Source organism: Pyrus communis, chromosome 1 (genome assembly GCF_963583255.1).
Source record: "Pyrus communis chromosome 1, drPyrComm1.1, whole genome shotgun sequence".
In the NCBI taxonomy this organism is placed as follows: Eukaryota; Viridiplantae; Streptophyta; class Magnoliopsida; order Rosales; family Rosaceae; genus Pyrus; species Pyrus communis.
In genome coordinates, this window is record NC_084803.1 from 34,154,615 (window position 1) to 34,162,253 (window position 7,639).

The window sequence follows — 7,639 nt, forward strand, 5'->3', positions numbered from 1 at the left end:
TTTGTTAATGGTGTGGGAGTGATGGTTGGATGGCAAGAGAAGACAGACCATGTGTTCCAAATATTTAATATATAATGTGTCTAGTAAATTAGTCACCAAAAAGAAAACTTGATGAAGATTCGAAACTTAAAATCGTATAAGATTTAATGTTCAGTACTACGATTTTGTGATATTCCTCTTCGTTTAAAAGTGAGAGGTCTTAGGTTCAAATCTCGTGGATGGCGAATTCGATACCAAATTGGCTACCATTGTATGACTTAGCCGAACTCTCCCTACCCCTAATGTAAAAATATCGATGTACTAAAAAAAAAAAAAAATCGTGTAAGATTAAAAAAAAATTTAAAACTTATACTTGATTATCAATTGAACCAAAGTTATAATAGTTTTATACGTTTGGGGAAACCTGAATCTATGGGAGCTCTAACTCATTGGCTAATAGTATAATCGAACACTACTCTTCAAATTCATGAAATAGTTTTAATCACTTAAATTACATATTATTTGCATGGACATTTTGTCATATCAACAATATTAATTAATTGAGACCAATGTAAACTAAATGAGTTTTAACATAAATTGTGTTCGCCTCATCAGGAACCTTAAAAAAAGGTGAAATAAGACATGAACCTTTAAAAAAAAATTAAAAAAAAAAACATGAACCTTACCTCTCATAAAACAAGAAAAGATAATAAAATGAAAAATACAAGAAAAGAGCAGAAGACATAAACATGACTCCTCTTACGAAAACAAATAAAAATACAAGAAAAGAGGGGGACATCAAGACTAAACCTCTCTAAAGAAAAACAGAGAAGGTGTAAACCTAGCACCAAATGCAATATGTTAGGAAAATAAACACACACACACACACACACATAATGAAGGAGGACAAACCTGTAAACTAGAATGCACCTTAATCTGAAAATCAAAAACCAAGAAAATATAAATATAAGGAAGTAGAGACCGTTAGTGAAGCGGAGTCATGCCAAACCAAGGTTGAAGAAGACAAGCTCGTGTTAGCAAATTTGTCGAAAACCACATTCCATTCTCAATAAATGTATGAGAACCAAAAAGTCATCTCCCGAATTCAATCCAAGCAAGTAAACCATTGAGTTCGAAGTGGCCAAGGAGGAACAAAATCCTTTGAACAAAGATAAACAAGAGCACTAGTAGAATCACTTTCCAACCAAAGAAAGTGCCACTGTTGATAAGCCAATTCTACACCATAATAACAACCAATAATTTCACCAAAAAAAAAAAAAAAAAAAAAAAGGAATTGTGATGACCAATACCTTGATAGAAACCATCAAGAAATCAACCATGATAATATCTGGAAACTCCTCCACAAGCAGCAAGACCAGGATTTCCTTTAGGCAAACCATCAATGCTAAGCTTAATCCAAGGAAACCAATGAGGAGACCAAAGCACAGGACAAATAATTGAGGCCTTCCAAGGGATAGGTTAAATACCCAAAGAAGAGAATGAAGATCCAGCCATATGATGTCCAGGGATAACCTTGCCATTATAAACAATCCAGAAGCAATAGACATGCGAAGACGATGAAAGAGATTGGCCGATCTTTCAAAGATAGCTTATTGTGTGTTTTCCAAATAGTATAAACGGTAAATAGATCCGTGAAAAAACAAAGATTAAGCAATTGATGTGAAAAAGGCTTACTATATTAGTAAGAAATCAAAAGAGAGCAAACAAGTACCAAATTGACTAGCTAACCACATCCAAATTTGTTAAATATTGAACACCATAAGAAACGATGAGTAACATATTCCTTAGAAGCACGACATAAAGGACAAATGGATGCCAAAGAAAAACTCGTCGTTGAAGTGCAACCTCAGTGAAATTTTTATCATGAAAAAGCTGCCAAGTCAAAATAGGTAACCATAGGGGTTTAAAATGTCATCGAATAACCTTTTCCCAATCACAAACATTATGTTTACTGCAAAGAAGCTTATAACCAAAAGCAAAGGAAAACTGCCCTGAAGAAGAGGGCCCCAAATTAGCTTGCCATCCTGCGCAGCCAATGGCATAGGAGAACATAATACCTTGTCCGTCACTGAAGGAAAAAGGTCCATAAAATATACTAGCAGAGTCCTGCAAAGCTTGAATGACATTTGAAACCCAAAAAAGTACCGTAGGAGAAATTGTCGAAGATAACGAAAGATTTATAATGGGCTTGTCTAATCATTTATCAAACCAAAAGGAAACTAACCCTTCATCCTAGTAATCTAGCAACTATGATTATTAAAAAAAAGGAACAACACGCTTCAAACCAGGCCACACTGAGGAATGCAAGTACACATTTTTTTTGTAAGATGCAAGAGGAAATTGTTGATGAGCAAAAGGGTCTTTAAAGAGACACATCATTCCCAATCAACTCATCAGTGCCATTTAGGATCCAAGTCATCAGTACAGTCAGTAAATACTTAGTGTAGAAGTTTTGTTTGTTGTAACTGAATTGTAACTAATCATAGCTTAAGGTTAATTAGTTACATTAGCTGTTTTCTAATATTTATTAGTTGACTTGTATAAATACCCCTTGTAAAACTCATATTAAATCAATGAAAAATATCTTTCTAAATATGGTATCATCCATTTCTACTTAACCGCCTTTCTTCGATCCTCTTCTCCTTTGCTTCTTACGATCTCTGCGATCTGTGATTTCTGGATCTCCGATCTCCGATCGTCTTCCTCTTTTTGCTTTCTGCGATCTCTGTGATCTGTAGTAACGATGCCATCATCGAGTTCATCTCCGGTGAATCCTGAAGTTCTTGCCCTGAATTTTGATCCGATGAACCCTAATTTCTCATCAGTTCCTCTTTCTTCCCCAATTTCTTCAATTTCAATTCAGAATATAAGTTGTATGGTTCCTACGAAGCTCAAACGAGACAATTACCTCATCTGGAAAGCCTTATTTGCTCCGATCTTTCGTCGTTATAAGCTCACAAGAATCATTGATGGCTCTGAGGTTTGTCCCTCCCCATTTGTTCTTGATGACTCTGGCAAAAGCAATGGAATTCCAAATCCGAATTTCGATTTGTGGTATGAAAAGGATCAAAATATCCACATTTGGCTGAATTCTACACTTTCGGAAGATCTTATTCCTTTCACAGTTGGTGTTCAATCCTCTCGTGAACTTTGGCTCACGCTTGAGCAGCATTTCGGAGATGTCTCAGCCGCTCACATCCATTAACTTCGATCTTGACTTCATTCTGTTCAGAAAGGAGATCTCGCAATTTCTGAGTACATTCAACTCATCAAGACCATTTCTGATGCACTCATGGTTGTAGAAGCTCCAGTTTCTGAAAGTGATATGATTTCAATTACATTGCAAGGGCTCTCTGATGATTATGAGTCATTCAGTGACTCGATTATGCTTCGTATCTCGTCCACCTATTTGGATGAATTACATGGCATGTTGATCAACAAATAGTTGTTTATGAATCGCAAAAAGAAGGTTGTTGCCTCTTCTGTCTCTGAACCTTTTTAGGCTTATGCAGCTTAATATTCTCAGCCTCAAGCCCCTCTTCTTCCCAAACCCCAAGGTTTTGCTGCACCAAATTCTTGTGACTCTAACTATCGTGGTAAAGGTCATTACAAGGGTAATAGTTATCGTGGCAACAACTCTCGTGGTCATTATCGGGGTAATTACAGGGGCAATTCTAATAACTTCAATCGCAATTCTGGTGGCTATAATCGCAACTTTGGAAGCCATTCTTTTGGTAACAACTCTGGTAACAAATTTCCCTGTCAAATCTGCCATGCTTCAGATCATGAAGCTATTGATTGCTTCGAAATGATGAATCATGCCTTTGCTGGTAAAATACCTCCTGCAAAACTAACAGCTATGCTCACATTAGCTACAAACACTCTGCTCCTACTTGGCACATGGACTCTAGAGCCACATCCCATATTACCAATGATGTTTCTGCTATTCAATCTCCTATCCCATATAATGGTCAAGACAAGGTCTATATAGGTGATGGTCTAGGTATGCTCATTTATCACATTGGTACTGCCACTCTTAGCACTCTTATTGCTAATTTTCGTTTAAATAATGTTCTCCATGTTTCTGCAATGAAGCATAATCTTCTCTCTGCTTATCAATTCCTAAGAGATAATCACTGCAAATTAATCGTTGATTCTGATAGATCTAAAATCAAGGATCGTATTTTGGGAAAGAAGCTTTTTCGGGGGCCAGTTAAACATGGCTTCTATCCATTTCAAGGCACACCGATTGCATTCAACTCTCATTCGGCGCTTGTGAGTACTAAAGCTTCTTTGCAAGTCTGGCACAACAGACTTGGTCATCCATCATCTGCCATCTTCAGGAAAACTTTAAATAATAGTTCTATTGCCTATACTGGTAAAAAGTTCACTTCCTTCTTTTGTTTAGATTGTGCCATTGGCAAGAATCACAAACTGTCATTTACTACCAGTGTTAGTTTAGTGTCTGTTGCTTTAGAACTTGTGCATTGTGATGTCTGGGGCCCTGCACCTACATTTTCTGTCAGTGGTTATAGACATTATGTTTTGTTTGTTGATGAGTTTACCAAGTATAGCTGGATCTTTCCATTGAAACTCAAATCTGAAGTGTATTCCATATTTGTTCATTTCAAGAGCTATGTAGAAAACTTGATTGGCAATAAAATCAAAGTTCTCCGAACGGATTCAAGAGGTGAATTCACCAGTTCTACTTTTAAATCGTTTCTACTACAACATGGTATTATGCATTAGCTTTCTTGTCCTCACACACCCGAACAAAATGGTTGTGTTGAGAGGAAACATAGGCATCTCACAGAAACTTACCAAAAACTAGTGAAAATGATGTTAGTTTAGGACATAAGGTGTGGCAAAAACTTACCAAAAACTAGTGAAAATGAAGTATTTATAGGAAGGTGGTAGGCCTAGGGTGTAGAATTTTGGCCTAACATGGTGGCATCCCATTGACCAAGATGAGTCATCCATAGGATGAATGAGAAAAGAATAATCTCAAAGATATTTTATTGTTAAATAATATTTTGAGATTATCTTGGAAATATCCTTGATTGAATATGATTGTGATTCATCGCTCGATGAAGTTGACCTTCAATTAGGAAGGGATAAAGATAAAATTTAGTAATTAATCTTATCTTTAATACATTTTCTGAGCAAATGTGGGACTCGCCAGTTTAATGAGGACGTCAGTCGCCACTTGTAAGTAAAAATTTACATGTTTGCTCCAGAATTTTATGTACTATTTTTTGCTCCATAATATATGCTCAAACTTATGTGGCTATACCAACTCTACTGGTACAGTTATAGCATATTTTGGAAGCAGAGCACCCAGCCATGGCTCGTTTACAGAAACCCAACATGAATTTATGGCAAGGCAGAGGGGGAGCACAGAAACTAGAAACTAGGCTTGGTATCACCCTAAGCCCAAGGCAATACTTTTTGGGCGCACAATAAGGTATAGTTTTAAACACACTAATTACACAATAATATGGTTTAAAGTCTTTTGGGGAATAGCTGCTTCATTTTTTATTTGATTCCTTTTGCTCTTAGATCACACCATTCCAATAAAGTTGTCCACTTTAATAACCAAAAAAATTAAAAATAAATAATAACATATATTTATTAGGAATATATATACATAATCACCCTCACCTTTTAATCATATGAGTAATGAGTTTGACACTTCACATTACAATTTAATAATATTACTTTTCATTTATGAGTGAAAATTCTTAAATTTTATTTTCAAAAATACTAATTATTATGACTATTTCATTATTTCGTTTAGCTCATATCTTTATCTTTTTAGTGCATAAATTTTTAGAATTAATAATAATATTTAAAAAAAAAAAATCTTATGAGTCATTCCACCACCAAGTTGTTCATGTTAATTAAGTATTTTATTGTTGCTTTTCAGATTCTATGCTTTAACGCCGGCATATTGAAAAGTAAATTTAACTGTATGCCAAAAACATCAAAGGATGTAAACCTTGCTTTGCTTGGTAACCGTTGCTAGGTACAGAGTATGGACTCTGGGAATCAAAGACTTAACAATTCGAAAATCAGTACTATTGAAAACTGAAGGAATACCAATTCAAATTTTGGGTAGGACATTTGAATATAAAAAAGAGTTTAAAATGTGGGGGAAATGACAAAATAATGGTAATCTTAAACGTGTAGGTGAAAGTTGAATATTTGGTCACTTACTTATGCTGAGAATGACTTACATGATACAGGTATACTGTCACGTTGACATTTTATGTTAATTGATACAAGAGCCATACCATGTAAGTAGTTATCCTAGTAAAAGTTGTAGTGAGATTTATGACAATTGTTAGGTTGGCATATGTTGTTGGTCAACTACCTAACAGTTTAAGTTTGTAGGGTTGAATTGTTATCTAACTTGGTTCAACGTTCTAACTTTGGGAAGTTGTGGTATCAAGCTTAGAGTACCCACCTAATGAAGGATATTAGCTTCATACCCTATATAATTTCCCATCATCTATATTTGGAGCCTCCAAAACTTCGAACTCACCCTCCTTTCAGAACCAAAAGCTTGTTTTGCACTATATGAAGCGTTTGAGTGTTAAAAACTTAAATTGTAATGCTTATGTTGTAAAGTTGTAGTGTTCTTTTTTGTCAGCGATAAGAAATTTGTTAGATTCGAATGAAAAAATTTACATTGGATGCTAGCGTATTAAACAACTATAGAGCCCAACCTGATCCCATCAATAAAAACCACCATTATGTGACACAAAAGAAGCCACAAGGTGCGATACCCGGTTACATTCACAGGGAGCAAACACAAACACTATACTGACCTCAGTTGTTGTCTAAGCCTTAGTATATCATAAAGCAGACCTTTTAATACGACTTCAAACTGGATGTTTCCATTTATCATATCGATTAGTGTCATCGAATCTGACTCCACTTCAAGCTCCATGAGTCCTTCCTCCATACAAACTATTAGAAGCCCGCGCCACCTCCGCCTCCGCCTCCGCCATGAGACTAGATGTGCATGGAAATTATGCCACCATACCACCATGACACCAGCTGCTTGAAACCAACCAGCTTATGTTGTAGTGTTGAGTCTTAGTTCACCCTCCATTCATAAGGATTCTATTCAAATATTCATGTTGTAATGTTAAGTGTTAGAAACTTAAATTGGGTTGATACCCCCATGAGATTTCCCATCATCTATATTAACTGACCTAATCAAGGTTCTACCTCACATTTAATTATAGTGTTCCAGTGTTAAAAAAAACAAATGATGGGTTCAAAACAAAAATTTCCCATCTTAGAACTACACTAGCACAGGTATCCGCGCGATGCTGTGGGGTTTAAAAGCGAGTATAAAACATACAAAAGTTCTATATGTATGTACAGCCATCTTAGGTGTTCAACGGTGGAGTTTACAACCCTATGTACACAAATTTCCATGAAATCAATTGAAAAACTTGACAGTTGCATTGCTATTGCTCTAGTGCTTTGCATTTAGTGCTATCTACTTATACGAAGAAAAAAAATTAGCATTTGCTATATATTTTCTTTAAAATTTTAGGCATGATTAACATTCACATTTTCAACAATATATAGGTTGCCCACATACACGTACTAAGGGCACAAACGA